General features: G+C 36.3%; 1 non-coding gene across 1 annotated transcript; it reads left to right on the top strand.

Moving 5' to 3' along the window:
* Positions 1 to 3,070: 3,070 nt before the first annotated feature.
* LOC123576218 lies at positions 3,071 to 3,177 on the top strand. The gene has a single exon (XR_006701239.1). It is a non-coding gene; the product is annotated as a U6 spliceosomal RNA (small nuclear RNA).
* The last annotated feature ends 14,559 nt before the right edge of the window (positions 3,178 to 17,736 follow it).

Here is a 17,736-nt window from a genome sequence, read left to right as displayed (position 1 = left end):
TCTTAGTTGCAAACTTAAGACACAAGTCTTAAGTCTTTCACAAGTCTTTAACCCTGTGATACCCCCTCTTGCTTTCTTGAAACCAGTGGGATGTTGAGCTGTTCCATGGAAACCAGACAACAGACCCAGCTTAGGAAAGAGCTGTTTGTTCCAGAAAACTACTTTAGGACACCCAAGTGTGCTTCTCTCAGCCAGGAGACATGAAGAGTCCCCAAAGTGGCGAGGTGGTGTGCGGAAGCCACGTGTATCTGCTTTTTTAAGAGGTTGCTTTTACCACATTTCCTAGTTTTATCAACAAAATCTGTACTCTGGGTAGCCTTTAGTTTCAAAGGGTCGTTTGGAGTTTGTGCCTCTACATAGTGTATGGAAAGAATAGCTTCCATCCGCCCGTGTGGGGCTGTTGCATTATTCTGCTGACTTTTTTTTTTTCCCCTGGGCTTGCCTGGGTAATGTTCTTCCCTTACAAATTTCATCTCACTGCACTGTGCATCGAAACGACGCAGTTATGGAGCGCACAGGGAAAAAAATTATAATGCCATTAAAAGTTATCATAAATTTCAGATCAGCATCACTTCTAATCCGATACACAATTTTACTGCCTCTATAAAGTAGGTGATTTGCAGTGGTCTGAGGCGTCTCCTGGAGCGTTTTACTTCTTTTTAAATTAAACACACCAACTTTGTGCTGAATTCAGAGTGTGGACATAAAAAAGGGGGTAAAAAGGAGAGGGAAGGGACATCAGATGGGAATTGCAATTGAATCTTTATATATGCCATCTTGGCACTGTGGTACTAAATATAGTGCCAGGTAAATAGATGTGCTGAAATATTCAGAATAAAAAACAAATGTTCCAATAGCAGAAGCAGTGAGCCCCGAGAATGTTTCCACAGTGGGTGTGCTTAAAATAATAAAATACTGTTGTTTAAAACTACTCAATCCTAGAAAACCCTATGTTGTAAAAAAATATATAGTGCTGGTATATGTGTGAGGGGCTATGTATGCTGAACATATATATGTATATAAAAACTCCTAGGAAATTAAATAGAATATAAGGGGCTTGATTTTACTGGTTGGAAAGTTACACTGATTACTTCTTTGAGGTACATTAACTCTTTCTGAAAGCTTAGGCCATCAGAAGTTGTCATTTACTGAATGGCTACTGAGTATTTTAAAACGTAATGTTCTCAGCAAGGCTGTCCATTAGCCTACCTATGTACAGATGTGTATACTTGTGTACATAGAGGTAGTGCACACCCAATGCTGGTACAAAAAAAAAAAAAAAAAAAAAAAGAACTGCATTCATAAGGTTTCTGGTTGAAAGGATTTGATTGAATTGTGACATTATTTTTCCCTGACACTTAAAGGGAGTTGGTCATATTTAGGTACTGAAAAATATATGTTTTCTAAGTGTCTACTTTATGCAGTATTCTGAGATAAATACCAAAGATACAAAGAAGAAAAACTGCATAGGTATACCCTCAAGAAGCTCACAGTCTAGAAAGGGGAATTTATGGGAATTAAACTTGGTTATAGTCGAGCGTTTCGATGTTATTATAGATGTAAATGCTCACTGGGAGTGCACAAAGAGAGGAAGACACATGTCTGCTATGATAAAATGCAATATGGCATCTTGTGTCTCTTTCAAATTGGGTATAAGCTCTCCAGTCCAAATGTTTTTTAACAATGTTAATTGACCAATTAACAAATAATATACCAAACAAATATATATTCAACTCTGGCTACTGTATGTTATTTATTTCCATGCCCCTAGAACTTAACACAGTGTCTGGAACAGCCAGAAATGAACTAAGCATATTTTGAATTAATGAAGCTGTGATACAAAGATGAATAATAATACCCAGCATACAATACACTTTACATTTGAAAGGTATTCTTACTACGTTATGATGTTTAATCCTCTACAATGAGGTACATAGAGGATTAAAGTAAGTAAAGTTTATTTTTTAAAAGTAAGTAAAAATCATTTTTACTTTATAAATGAAGAAACAGGTTTTTTGAGGAGTAATGATGTCCCTTAAATACATACCAGGCTGAACTGGATCCAGATCATCTTGTTGCAAGTTCTGTCCTGGTTCTATACCAGCTGGGTTGTGATGCATACTCATAGATTTTGGCATGGCTGAGTCATGTGTTGGGCTGCTGGGAGGGCTGTGATAAGATGTTGTGTTATAATGGCTGACTCCCAGTAGAACCAGAGGACCTGTACACAGTTGCCTATAAACTGTGGTGACTAATAATTGCTGTTGTAATGTCCTGTGGATTCACTGTGGCAGATCGTATGGAAAGTAAGTTTTGAAAATAATGCAATGACTAGAATCAGTTAACAGTTTATGGGACATGTAATACCTATCAGCACATTATAGTCTCCTTCGATCCTCACTATAATCCTATAAGGTAGGTACTATGATTGTCATCCCTATTTTACAGATGAAGAAACCAAGGAAGAGAGGGATTAAGAAATTTGTCTAAGGTTACATAGGTGAACATTCTGGAGTCAGGATTCTAATTCAGACAGTCTAACTACAGAGTTTGTTGCCTGGAGGTAACAGGACATAATTTATTTATCTAGCTTGTGTTGATTGGGCTGGGTGTCCTCACTATTACTGGAGATAGTGTGCTAAGAGATAGTTGATGGAGGTGAAATGTGACTAACATAAGGAGCAGTCACCCTGTTGTGTGGAAATGAATGAATGAATGAACTTGTTTCTAGATATATCACCAGAGAAGGATGTATTCCTGATCTCATGAAGGATAATCATATACACATTTCACAATATTGTGTATTTTGAAAACAGGTTATATTTGTACAGCAGTGTTGGCAAAGTTGGGGCTCCTGATGTGAAATATAATCTATTGTGAACTCTAAATATCTATTAACTACCTAATTAATGCATTTAGTGAATTAATTATCAAACATTTGTTAAGGGCCTACTAGTGTACTAGATACTCTGATAGGTGTTTATCATAGAACCATTGTCTTTAATTAAGTCAGACTATCTTACCTGAAACATACAGATGTTTAGCCTTTAAGTAAAAATAAGTACCAAGAGTGCTCACTTCAGCAGCACATATACTAAAATTCGAACGATACAGAGAAGATTAGCATGGCCCCTGTGCAAGGATGACACGCAAATTTGTGAAGCTTCCATGTTTTAAAAAAGAAAAAGAAAGTAAGTACCAAGAAATTGGTGATTGCTCTTCATTCCCATGAATAATTGGGTGATACTTAGTTTTGAGCTGTAGTTATGATTCTGTTTAAACACAAACTGGAACTGGTTGAATTTGGGACAGATGGTAAAGTCTTACATCTCGCCTAATTTTGGGGGGACCTCTTAAAGGGGGTGAAGGCTTGACCATAGCATTTAGCTGGCTTCAGGGGAAGAAGAGCAGTCTCAGCTGTGGGACTATGTCCTGTGCCTGGCATCCTGGCATCTCCTTAGAGCCCTTGACACATACACATTTATCATCCATCTGAGGAAGGGTGGGACTTGTGACACCCTGAAGTCAAGAGCTTAAATAAAAGTACAATTGACAGTGATGAAATTAGGGCCAGGGAAAGAACTTATCATGAACTAGTCATTAATTAATGAACTTATTAATTAAACAATAATTCATTTCACTTTGTAATAGTTACTTTAAAATAGTTTTAAACAGCTTTCAGATACTTGGTGAGATGACCCAACTAAGCTTAGGGAATATGAGTAGAATTTTTAAAGTGGCATTTTAGTATCCAATTCAAATTAATGAAAACTTCAGTTACTGAAGGATATTACCATCACTTCATAGTGGAGACCAGAAATTTTGTTGTATAAGAAAATCTCTATAACAGATTGAGTCAGTTAGAAAGGTATTTAGTTGCAAGTGAAAGAAAGTCAGACTTACAGTGATTTTAATAAATGGGATTTAAAAAATATATTTACATTTAACATAAATAGATGTCTCAGATGCCCAGAGATGGGTAGCTGATGGTTTTACTTCAATGTTTCAGTGAAAAAAAGACCTGGTGCTTGTATTTCAATTTAGTTTTCCCCCGGTTGCAATATGGCTTCACTAAGCCAGAACTGAGATTCCATTCAAAGATGGGAAAAGAGAGGTGGAAGCCAGCCACACTGTCTACTTTTATATAAAAGAGCAAAACTTTTCTGAAAAATCCCAGCAAACTGCAGTTTCATCCCATTGTCCAAAGTTGTGTCATGTGGCTACAGCTAGCTGCAAAGCATGCTAGGAAAGTGAGCATTCATATGTCCCAGCCTTTGTGTAGAGTCAAGGGGGAAGGGGTTTGGGGATAGATATTGAGTCACTTAGCCTCCAGTGAGGCCTCCTAGATGCACTCATAAATCTTATTCCAAAAGCAGTTAATCTATATAATTAACATATTATCTCTAAAATATATTATGCAGAGTTTCAAACAAATCCAAAAGTAGAGACAATGATATAGTAAATCCTCATGAACCCATCACCCATCTTCAATAAATATTAACTCATGGCCAGTATTGTTTCATATATATCCTTACCATAAACATATCTCTGGATATTTTATTTATTTTATTTTATTTTTTCAACGTTTATTTATTTTTGGGACAGAGAGAGACAGAGCATGAACGGGTGAGGGGCAGAGAGAGAGGGAGACACAGAATCGGAAACAGGCTCCAGGCTCTGAGCCATCAGCCCAGAGCCTGACGCGGGGCTCGAACTCATGGACTGCGAGATCGTGACCTGGCTGAAGTCAGACGCTTAACTGACTGCGCCACCCAGGCGCCCCTATCTCTGGATATTTTAAAGCAAATCCTAGACTTTTATCATTTTATCCATAAGTATTTCAGTATATGTCTCCAATAGTTAAGTACTATTTTAAAAGAAAACAGCCATATTACCACTATCACTCCAAAATTAAATTAACAAAAATTCTTTAATATTGTCAAATATATAGTTAGTATTCACATTTTCCCAACTATCTCAGTTTTTGCAGCTTGCTTGAATCAATATATAATGTTTCATTTTCTCTATTATTTTCATGATTTTAGAAAAATTTTAAATTTATGTACTTAATAGTAGTGATTGTTTCTGATTGTAGACAAATGTTTATGCACTCAAGTATTTTGAAGTACTTATAAAAGTCAAAATCTATTATGGCAGCCTAAGGTTTGAATAACTGTACAAAAACAATCATATTCTAAAGAGTCTACTAGATTTTGAGTATTGCTTCCTAAAGTCTAGCTTGAGGGTTAAGAGATTGGAAAGTGGGTATATTCCTTTGGAGCAGCTTTGTGCATTGAGGTACCTTAGTCTATAAGCTGTAAGTAAACTTCCAAGTTTGGGGAAAACTTGAAGTATGTGTTCAGGTAGTATCACAGATCTAAATCCTGCTCAGTCTTGTAAGTTTGTTTATTGAAAATGAAGAGATAGGAGGGTGCTTGGCTGGCTTAGTTGGTGAAGCATGAGACTCTTAATCTCAGGGTTGTGAGTTTGAGCCCCACGTTGGGTGTAGAGACTACTTAAAAAATAAAATCATTAAAAAAATCAAGAGTTAGGAACGGCCTTTCTAAATATGAAGTTTTGAAGTCATAAATGAAGAGACTGATAAATTTGAGTACATAATAATAAAATACATGTATATGAATAGAAAGAAAGAAAACCTCAAAACATAAATAAGTTTAAAAGCAAATGAACAAATTAAGGGAAAATGTGCTACTCATATTATGAACAAAGGACAGTCATCAGGGAAGAGATGCTGCTGCTTGAACTGGGACTGTGTGGTAGGGGCAGAGAGAAGTGACTTGGCTTGGAGTATATTGCGGAAGTGGCTCCCACAGGACTTGCTGATGGGTTAGAGTTAAGACAGGAGGGAGAGAACAAATAAAGGATGCATTTTAGGAAAATTGTTGGAAAAAGGCAATTCTCCAAATAAGAGAAAAGAAAATGTGAGAAGTAGTATGTTAACTGTTCCCCTATGAATGCCAGGAATATAAAACTTCAGTGAGTATACTGAAATAGCCATAGGTGATGGCCTTGCCATTCCAGATCATGGATGAATGGATTTAGCCAAGAGGTAAAATCAGATATGTGTTGTGTAGGAAACAGTAGTTCTGGAGTTGGGAGGCCCTATACAATGGTTCCAACTCTGCCCTTTACTTCCTATATGATCCTGAGCTAACTTGCCAACTCAAGGCCTCTGAGCCTCTATTTCCTCAGAGGTAGAATCAGTCTAATACCCTAATAATGAGTTTGTTTCACAGTGTAGGTATAGACTTTTGTTATGCTTCCTAATTATGTGACATTTATCTAGTGATTTATTTCAACTAACAATTTTGTTTTAAAAAGTTCTATATTTATAGAATTAGGATTACATGCCCAAAAATTATTGAATGAAAAGTTTTTTCTCTACCTTTCAAGAAAGCAGGACTCCTTAGAGTAACCATTTGTCAGGGATCTTGCATGATGATATGCTTCCATCTTTAATGTCAATTTTGATTATCTCAATGTCAGTGTTTTGTTAACTGGGAAAGACTAGGCACCATCGCTCAGTGGGAAATATCAGACCTCTCCCTATTTAAAAATATATTTATTCAGGTTTAACTTAGATACAATATTTAAAGTTTACTGCACATATTTAAAAGTTTATAATTTGATAAGTTAGATATATGCATACACCTATGAAACCATCACAAGGAAAATAATGAATATATTCATTGCCCCCATAAGTTTCTTTCTGCCTCCTTGTAATTCCTACATTTCACTTCTTCCCATATCCCCCGCCCCCATCTCTAGTAAAGCATTGATCTTCTGTCCCTATAGTTTAGTTATATTATCTAGAATTTAATGTAAATGTAATCATATAGTATTTACTGCTTTATTATCTTGCTTCTTACACTTAGTATGATTATTTTGAGATCCATCCATGTTGTTAAATGTATTACTAGTTCATTTCATTGCTGAGTAATATTTCGTTGTGTGGATATATCAGAATGTATTTATCTGTTCATCTGCTAGTGGACATTTGGGTTGTTTCTAGTTTTTAGATATTAGGAATAAAGCTACTGTGAACATTTAAATACAAATGTTTGAATGGAAGTATGTTTATTTCTTTGTCTAGATCCATATTTCCATCTGGTGTTATTTTCCTTCAGTGTAAAGGATCTCTTTTAACTTTTTTTTTCTGCAATGCAGGTCTATTGGTGATCAGTTCTTTCAGCTTTTTCTCAAAACATCAATTTCTCCCCCACTTTTTCCTTTCATATCAACTATTTTTTTGTAAGATATTTTTGTTAGGTATAGAATTCTAGATTAATTTTTTCTCTAGTACTTTACAGATTGATTTGTCTTCTTGTATTATTTCTGATAAGAAACCTTCTGTCATCCTTATCTTAATCCTCTGTACAAGTCCTTTTTTCCTCTGGGTGTTTAAAAAAAGTTTTTTTAATGTTTACTTTTGAGAGAGAAAGAGAGAGCGAGCAAACAGGGGAGGGCCAGAGAGAGAGGGAGACGCAGAATCTGAAGCAGGCTCCAGGTTCCATGTGGTCAGCATAGAGCCAGATGCAGAGATCAAATTCACAAAGTGGGGCTTAAACTCATGAACTGTGAGATCATGACCTGAGCCAAAGTCAGACACTCAACTGACTGAGCCACCCAGGTGCCCCTTTCCTCTGGGTGTTTTGATGGCTTCTATTTATCACTGATTATCAGCAATTTTTTTATGTATGCCTTGGTGTAGTTACCTTCATGTTTTTTTTTGTCCTTGGAGTCCTTAAGCTTTTGAGTCTGTGAATTTCCAGTTTTAATTAAATGTAGAAAATTTCAATCATTATTTATTTAAACATTTTTTTTCCTCATCTCCACCTTAGGGACTCCAATGACATGTATAAATAGGCTCTTGAATTTATTGTTCACTGCACTGATGCTGTTCTTTTATCATTATTATTGTTTTCTTTTTGTACTTAATTTGGGATAGTTTGTATTATGTCTAAGTCTACTATTTTTTTTATTCTGCAATGTCTAATCTGCTGTTAATCCCTTCTTCTGTGTGTGTGTGTGTGTGTGTGTGTGTGTGTGTGTGTGTGTGATTTTTATATTGAGGAATCTGATTTGGGACTTTAAAAAAATTCGTCCATCTCTCTAGTTAAGTTTTTAAACATAGAGAATTGTTATAGTAATTGTTTTAATATACTAGATTGCTATCTGTAATATCTGTAACCAGTCTGAGTTAATATAGATGGACATTTCTCCTCATTGCAGTTGCATTTTCCTGCTTCTTTATATGCATGGTAATTTTTAAAGCTTATTTATTTACTTAGAGAGTGAGAAAGAGAGAGAGAGAGTAGGGGAGGGGCAGAGAGAGAGGGATATAGAGAATTCCAAGCAAGTTCTGTATTGTCAGTGCAGAGCCCAAAGTGGGGCTCAATTTCAAAAACCTTGAGATCATGATCTGAGCTGATATTAAGTCAGACACTTAACCAACTGAGCCACCCAGGTGCTCCGTGCATGGTAATTTTTGATCTGATTATAGACATCATGGATTTTTTTTTGCTGGATACTGGATATACTCTTAAATTTTTTTCTGGAATTCAGTTAAGTTACATGAAAACAGTTTGATGCTTTTGGGTCTTGTTTTAAAAATTTGTTGAGTGGAACCATATTTATGGGTGTTTTTCTGGACTCTATTCTGTTACATTGAATCATATTTATAGGTGTTTTTCTGGACTCTTTATTCTGTTACATTGATCCATATGTCTATCTTTTTGCCAATCTATGTTGTCTTGACTTCTATAGCTTTTAGCAAATCTTAAAATTGGCTAGTATGAGTCCTCCAAATGTATTATTCTTTTAAAAATTGTTTTAATTCTGCTGCCTCCTTTGACTTTCTACATTTTAGAATCAGCTTGTCTATATCTACAAAGACTACTACTGGGATTTTGATTGGAATTATGTTAAATCTATAGATCAATTTGGGTAAGGATTGAAATCTTTACTATTTGAATCTTCCAATCCATGAACATGGTATGTCTCTCTATTTATTTTGGTCGTCTTTGATTCCTTCCTTAGCACTGTACTCTTTTTCCTCTCCTTCTAGGACTTGGATGACATTTTGTGATTATCTGTCAGGTCCTGAAGTTCTTTTCATTTTTTTAAATCTATTTTTTTCTTTATTTTCTGATTGGATTATTTCTATGGAACTGCCTCGAAGTTTAGTGATCATTTTCTCTGTCATCTCCATTCTGCTCTTGAGTCTATACACTGAGTTTTAAATTTCACTTACATTATTTTTATATTCTAAAATTTCCATTTGTTTCTTTCTAATGTCTAATGTTTCTTTGCTGATACTTTTTATCTTCCCATTTGTTTTAAGATATTATTTTTTGAGCACTTAAAAAATTAGCTACCTTAAAGGTTTTGTCAGATAATTCTAACATCTGTGTCATTTTGGGGTTGGTATCTTTGATTGTCTTTTCCCATGTGAGCTGATACTTTCCTTGTTTATCACATGCTGAGTAATTTTGCATTGTGTCCTGGGTGTTTTGATTACTATGAGACACAGTGTTGTTAAAGACTGTGAAGAATGTTGATATTTTTGTTTTAGCAGGAAGTTCACTTGGTTGGGTTTAGGCTGCGAGTTTCAATCTGTCTTCTGTGAGCAGTGATTCCAATATCTGTTAAATTTTCAGAGCCTTGCCAGTACTCTTTGGATTTGGCCAATGTGTGTGCCACCTAATGGCCAATCTGGAAGCTGAGTGATGATTTTTTTGCTTAGTTTTCAAATTATTGGTATTCTATTTAGGATAAGACCCAAGCATAATCAAAGCTGAGCTCAAGAGTTTGTAAATAACTTTATGGGTTTGTGTCCCCAAGCTCCCCCTTCTTTGTCATCTTCTTTGTATTTTTGTTTTGTTTTCTGGGGCTCCCCTTTTCAGTATTCTATCCAGAAATCTAAAAGCATTAGCTACTCTACCTGCTACCTCTGCTACTCCTCCTATGTCCAAAATAAAGTGACAAGGACAGGAGAGAAAGAGAGAGGTGTGTGTGAGAGAGAGAATGTGCAGTGACATTGGTGGAAAAAACTTAACCTCCCCTCAGGGTTTTGGCTCCTGAGGATTTCTGTTGCTGCTACTACTATGGGTTTGTTTGGAGGCTGGGGGTGCTCAAGAATGGAGCAAAGGAAACAAATTGGTGTTTCTATACTCTATCTGAGCATTGGGAGTTCCATTTACCGTTCTTGGAGCCAGAACTACTAAAGCCACTCCTGTGCATTCTCTGTATCTAGGTGTAAACTCATGGGTTTTGGGTTGTATTGAGATAAGGTTGGGAGATATTGGTGGGAAAAAAGGGTAACCTTACCATTGCTTCAGTGATACTTTGAAGTCTCTTCTGCTTACTACTATTTAATTTTCAGTTTTCTGACAGTTTTATCATTTATTCTGTCCAGGTTTTAAAGCTGCATTCATTGGGACAGCAAGACAGTGTGTACCTACTTAATCTTACCCCAAACCAGAACTTCAGCCCTATTTTTATATGACCTGTTCCTATAATTTCTAAAGCACTTATAATTCTAATATTGTTTATCCCACCTCTGGCTTCAAAGTAGCACTTATTTTCTCCTTTTTTGTTGTTGTCTGTTTCCTCTACATTCTAAGAAAGCTTCCTGTTTTCCTCCTACCTGAAAGATTTCATATTTTAAAAGTAGTTCTACTTTTTTATTGTGTCAAAGGAGGTTTTAGTGCTGTTAATTAATTTTTGGTCTCTTTTCAATAATTCCTCACCCCACCTATCTCCCTTTTGATCTCTTCCTGATTCACTTGTACCTCATGGGTTTCTGTTCCTGTTCTGTAGAGGGCGAATCTTCTTGTATCCAATTAAGAATGCAGAACAATTTTCTAGGAATGTATTCTAGGTCCTACAGGAAATCATTTTTATAGTCTCCTCTTACTTTGGATCTTCAGGATGCTTTTTTTTTTTTTTTAAGCTTCCTCCTTTAACAAGGGAAGAATGTTTCAAATCTAGTGTTGTGGATAGATACAATACATAAATTCCAAATGGCTTTTGTACTCCTCAAATTCTCTTCTTAAATCTGCACCAGAGGCAAGTTGATGTAGGTGTCTTCTGTTCAAGTTGCTAGTGCCCAGTGGGCTTTTATCCAGGGGTTGCCAGATATAGCAAATAAAAATACAGTACACCCAGTTAAATTTGAACTTCAAAAGTATAGGACATACTTTGATTAAAAATGATCTGAAATTCATTTTTTATCCGAAATTCAAATTTAGCTGAATGACCTATATATTTTTTGGCAACCACAATCCAGAGTGATTGGGCCAGAATGAAATAGCATCATTTCCCATTCCTTCTATTTACCTCCATAACAAGATGATCAGAGAGAATTCATGAAAAGCCACAATCTTCAGGTTGTTCCTGTCTCCTTCTTTTTAAGAGAGTAAAATCTCTATCGTATCACTTCAGAGCAGTCACAGGTGGTCCAATTTATGCTAACAAAAAAATAAGTATTAAGCTTCATTCAATTGATCATGCTTACATTTTGTGGCCTTGATATCATTCTTAAAACATCCTACTTTAAAATTGTATATTAGGCACAAATAAGAGCCAAGTTTTTGGAAGAGTGTTTAGAAATCATGGTCTCTCTTATCTAGGCTAGAGAGGGAATAGTGTGAAGACAGAGAAATAAGTGGTTGTTTGGTAAATACAGGTATGCCCTGCTTTTTGAAAGTTCCTATTATGCCAATTTGCTTTTATGAAAGACCTACATTAGTACTTGTTTTCACTAACCTGAAAGAAATCCAAAGATTTTTGTGTTTACCGAAAAAAGGCAAAAAACAAAAATAGTATCCAGTATTTCTTTTGCAGTGAGCCATTACATAGGCAGCACATACCTGAGTAGCAAGAGTGATACCACTAAGCTCTTTCCCCAGGAACTACCCTCAGCATCTCAGCACCAAGCTACCGTAGCTCTGAATTGTGTCTGTTAGCTTGTGTACTTTATTTCCATTTATTTTGTGCATCTGTTAGCAAGATGTGTCCTAAGGTATCAGAAAGGCGTAAGAGAGGTTATTTTTTGGATCTGGGGATGCCCCCCAAATTTTCCATATAAATTAATGGTAATTGATTCTTCAGTTTATACAATTTCAGCTTACAAAAGATTTCATAGAAACACTCTACTTTTGGATAGTGGGGTAAACCTGTAATAGAGATAGCAAGGAGATAGCTAGAAGCTTTAGATAGTTTATTATCTTCAATAAACTTTTCAAGGAGCTTGGGAGGGATAGGGCGGGACAAGCTTAGCACAAATGAAACAATTAGCAAATCTTTAACATGCTTCTGAGCTATATTTATAGGCTGGGAAGGCTACAGAAAGAATAGGCTTTGTGTGCTTGGAAGTCAGGACACAGGGTGTAGCTGGCTTACTTAGCTTTGGGGAAGTCTGAGTTGAACTTTAAGGAATGGAAAATATGATGTGCTCAAGCTAGTATTTAAGGCTGTGTCAGCACTTCTGACAAACAAAGGGTTAATATTCTTAATCTATAAGGAACGCCTACTAATCAATAAGAAAGAGATAAGCCCAGCAATTGAAAAATGGGCAAAGGACATGAATAAATGACGAAAGAAGAAATACAAGAGGATAATAAATGTATGAAAAATGTCTAACCTCATCAGTATTCAGTGATAAGCAAATAAAAACAAGATACAATTTTCTGCCTACTCAATTGGGAAATACTTTTAAAGTGGTTTAAATGGAAATACTCAGTATTGGTGAGAATGCAGAAATGGGTATTCTTACACACTGCTTTTGGGAGGGGAAATTGATTCTGTATTTCTGAATATATATTTAGAAATATATATCAAAAACTTTAAAATGGTTTCAAACTCTTGATGAGATAATAACACACCTGGGGATTTATCATTAGGAAATAATTATAGATTCACACAAGGATCCATATACAAGGACATCCACTGCAGTATAATTTACAATACAACAACAGAAAGGGAAATATCTACATGCTCTACACAGCAGAGATGGAATGGGGCATGCAATAGATGAATGCTGGAGAACCGTTAGAAGTTATAATGTCAGAGAATGTTTAATCACCTAGGAAAATGCTAAAGGTTCATTGTAAAGACAGAATTGTGAGTAAAAACATTTAAATGCAGTATACATATTATAAATCTAGTTGTGTGAACAAAATAGATAACTGTATAGAAATATACTCGAACAAAATGTACTTGAAGGAAATATATAAGATGTTAACCCTGGGTAAATCTGAGTAATATATTAATTTTTCCTTCTTATTTTCAAAGAAAAGTATTAGAAATCAGAAATAAAGGCATACATGCTATTTAAAAAGCATATGTATACTGTTAAACATTATTTCAGTGAGAAAAAGCAACAAGTAAAATAATTACTTGGGTTGATAACTCTTTAAGTTAGTATTCAACTTTTCAACTGGTTGTTATAAGGTGTTTTATATACATGGTTCAATAGGATTTCTTTTCTTTGAGCATTTTGAGGCTGCTGACTAGAGTCAGCCAAAAAATTGCTTACTATGATGTACATAGTACTATGCATTTGTACTAAATGCCCAAGTTCAGGTAGAACCGCATCTTTGTGAAGATACCATTCAAGTTATTTTCTCCTCTGTGCTATCCTTGGCTTAGTCTGTTCCACGTGGCCCTGAACACTTTGTGTCAGGGACCTTGACTGATTCATCCTTGAATTCAGTGGCCTGAATCTGTTGACATATAGCAGGTGCCCAAACAATGCTGATTGGATGGTTAGTGAAGGAATAAATGAATGTGGCGAAGTGGCTCTCATTAGATGGTGTCTCAGCAAGTAGAAATACAATATCCTTGAAGGAAAGGTAGTGACTAAATTATGCTGAGTTAATAGTGTAATTAAAGAGATACTGGACACTGGAATCATTCAGATTTGGAGTTAAATATACGCTTTATTCCTTCGATGCTGTGTACTGTTCAGCAAGTCACGTAACTCATCTGAGCTTTAGTTTCCTGATCTGTAAGATGTAAATAGACACTGTCTTCTTTCATGAAGATTAAAAGATCTAATGAGTACATACAGAGGACTTCATACAGTTCCTGGTACATAATTTCTATTCACTTAATAGTAGCTGATAATGATAATCATCATAAATGATATCATAATTGATAAGATAATTTGCTAAGTAAAATCCTCAATCAACTGATTTAATGGGTTTCCTCCTTAAAGTGATTTCCTTTTTTCCTCCCTACTTGTATTGAGTCAGATATGTATCCAAACCAAAGAGACATCAAAGAGACCCATTTCTCACTACCCCTTTGCCTACTTCTTTCTTCCAGAAAATTCCCTATTTCTAAATTGTTGATCCTCAAGCTCTGATTTATGGGATTGGCCTGATAGGCTGACCTTGCATTGCTTTACACTAGTTTTGCTTTCAAAGTAGCTCAAAGTCTGTGAATGAAGTCCACCCTTTGCCCCCCTCTTCCTTCTCTTTGTTTTTAGCCCCAGAAACTGGTGGGCTGGGTGTCATCCTGTTTGCCTTTGTGTCTGACACATTGGAGAAGCAGCAGACCGTCAACTCCCTCCCTCCCCCCAAGCTGGGAGGTGAAGACTTCCACCAGCTATTTTTAAGGAGATGCTTTGGTTGAGAATTGGAGAAATTGACCCTTATTTTGGTCTCCTGTGGACTTAGAGAAATGGAGTTCTGAGGGTGTGAGTCTGGTGGGGCCTGCTGCACAGTGTTTCTCTGAGACATTTCTTTGTTTGAATTTCAAGGTTACAAAAGTCAGGATTCAAGGATAACTATGAAAGATCAGCTGGTAAATGTGTTCACAAGTGAAAGAAAAAGAAAGCCAAATGAATGTTAAAACCTTTTTTGAAGCAGAACAGAAACAGAGCTTTTGATCCTTTATCATGGAACAACAAAACATTCGCATGATCTCCACGTGTCTGAGTGTTCCTATATCCTTCTATGTGCACATGTGTCCATATACCCACACACAGACATGCATGGGTGAATTCACACACACTTCCTTTTCTCTAAAAGCTGTATCTGCCCCCCCCCCCGCCCCAGATTTCTTTCTTTTCATTTCTTTCTTTTCTTTTTTCTTCTTCTCTCTATTTTTTTGATATTTCAAAGCTGGCAGTTCAGGAAATGGCTGGAACTGCCACATCTCTGTTCTTGCTAAAGAAATCAATGCTAATCCTATTACTGGCAGTTATCACCTATCCCAGAACTCACAGCTAAAAGAAAAAAACACACTGAGATGTCAAAGTAAGAAAAAGGGGGGGGGGGCTGGGGAGGAGGGGGGCGCCCTTCATTCACTTTCAAATAGTGATTGTTTTCTCTCTCTCTTCTTTTTGATCATCTTTTTTTCCCTCATGTTAACAGAGAAACCAAACTACAAAACACCTGTGCTCACACAACATTAAGGGTCTGATTTAAAGCCACATGAGTCCGAGTATGGGCTCTAATTTAGATTTATCTTTCTCCAGTGTGCCTTGACAAAGCACTGATAAAGAATATTTATCATGGCTCCCAGTTTTATTAATAACAATAATAATGACACATACCATTTAATGGTCACTGCAGACACTGTGCTAGGTGCTCTGTGCAAATCATGTTATGAAATACAACAAGCCTCTGATGTAGGTGTGATAAGCATTCCCATTTTAGATATTTAGAGATTAAAGCATGAGGTTTCCTTATTTGAGCTGAGTGACTAGGTAGAAAGAGGCAGAGCCTAGTTCTGCATCTAATTGGCTACAGTATGGTACCCACGCTTTTCCCACTGTCTTCCTCCACATCTAGACTTTCTCAGTAAGGCAGCCCATGAAGAGACAGGGAAACACTTAGAATTGGGAATTTGCCATTTCTGAGCTTTTGGGAAGTCTTTCAGAAAGTCAAACAAACCTGATACGGTTGGGTTCCTCCCTCCTTACAATGGTGGCCATTCTCACATATGCATCTCTTATTTCTCCCTCTGATTCAGCTCCATATAATCAGATGGATACAGCTATGTGGGCTAGGGAATCTTTACAAAATAACCGAAGGGAGCTAATTCAACTGGATTAATTGGCACCAGCGTCCTTAAGTTGACAACCTACACATGCTACTGGTCTGAGGCTTAGACTTGGAGTAGCAAACTTCATGTGCAGTGTGCATTTCATCTGGGAGCTTATTAAAAATGTATAATTCCAGGCCCCCACTCCAGAGCTGCTAAATCAAACCCTGCATTTTAACGAATTCCCAGGTGATTTGGGAGTATATTCACGTTTCAGAAGCACTGGTCTATGATACCTCTGTATCACTACCACAGTGGGAGCTCAAAAGTGTCCCGTGAATCAGTGACCAAATGAATCACGTATTTTGCCAATTGATAGGGAAGGACAACTCATGTGAGCTATTCACATTCAAACAACTGTGACAGAATAGTCCAAGAGTGACTAAGGACATGCACATACTTCATTCCATCACCAGGCGTACTTTTAGGCTCTTTGCTACTGGTTCTCATCTAGTGTCCCCAAGATATCCGTTGCTTCAACATCCATTGATGTGTATTGAGTTGCAAGGAACTGTACTAAGCATGTGACCATAAGAAAAGGCAGGGATACTTTATGACAATGGGGAAAATGTCATTTACTTCTTTAGCATTGAGGATGGAAAATAACTTGTTTTCTGGATTGTTAAATGTCTTATGCCAATAGGAAGGATTGTTCTGGGCTGAATTCCTGTTCCCCATGGACTATTTTCCCCCAAGATAAGAATGAATAATGATTCTAAAATATTCATAATTTTTGTATGAATAATTGTAATAAAATGTTCATAATATTTATTAATAATTATAATAGAAGTTTCCAGGAACTTTATTGAATGTTTTACGTGAATTATCCAATTCAATCCTAATGCACCCTCTTGCCATTTTGCAATGTGGATACTGAAGCCTACGGAAGTAGTAAATGGCACAATCAGAATCTGTACACAGCCTTTTCTGATTCTGAAGCTCCTGTTCCTAACCACCTAATTCTGATATAGTCAAAGTCAGTAATGTATTTCATATTATTCTTGGTTTCTCCTATACCAGGAATTAAATATTAATGTATAACAGGGACAAAAATGATCCCAGTTCCAATTCTTGCAATCTGCCCTTCTGCCTTTTTTTCTTCTGGCAAGAATTTTCTTCTTTGTTGTACAGAATCCAGGTAAAAAATAAAGCAGAGAAACCTTCTAAATGAAGGAAATCAGAGAAGCTAGAGGAAATGCATAATAAGCTTAAAGAAATGGTAATTAGGGAGAGAGAGAGAGCGCTGAGAGGGAGGGGTGGGGGAGCAGAGAGACTGGGCACCTGATAGCAGTCAGCATGTTTGAGGGTTGGGTGTTGAAAGTGAGAAAGAGAGATATTTGAGGATAGTCTGTGTTCTATGTGGAAGATACTGAAAGAGGCAGTCCTGGAGAGAGAAGTTTCAAAATTTTCTACGTTAAATAAATTGCGCATTTTCCTTTGACAACTTAGTTTTTGGAGACACCTAATAAAATTTCAAATGGTTTATATAGTACAAAGAATGAACCACATGGGACTATGGGATTTATTCATTATATTCCTAATTATTTATTATGAATTTATGAACCCTGATTTAGATTTGTCTAATATTTAATAGGCATGTACTATAGGCAAGGCCTCTGTGGGCTCTGCTGGTTTTTTTCTCTTTTACAATTTGTGCAA

The sequence above is a fragment of the Leopardus geoffroyi genome, chromosome C2 (genome assembly GCF_018350155.1).
Source record: "Leopardus geoffroyi isolate Oge1 chromosome C2, O.geoffroyi_Oge1_pat1.0, whole genome shotgun sequence".
NCBI lineage: Eukaryota > Metazoa > Chordata > Mammalia > Carnivora > Felidae > Leopardus > Leopardus geoffroyi.
Note: the sequence above shows the minus strand (reverse complement) of the source record. Positions and strands in the feature narration are given on the sequence as shown.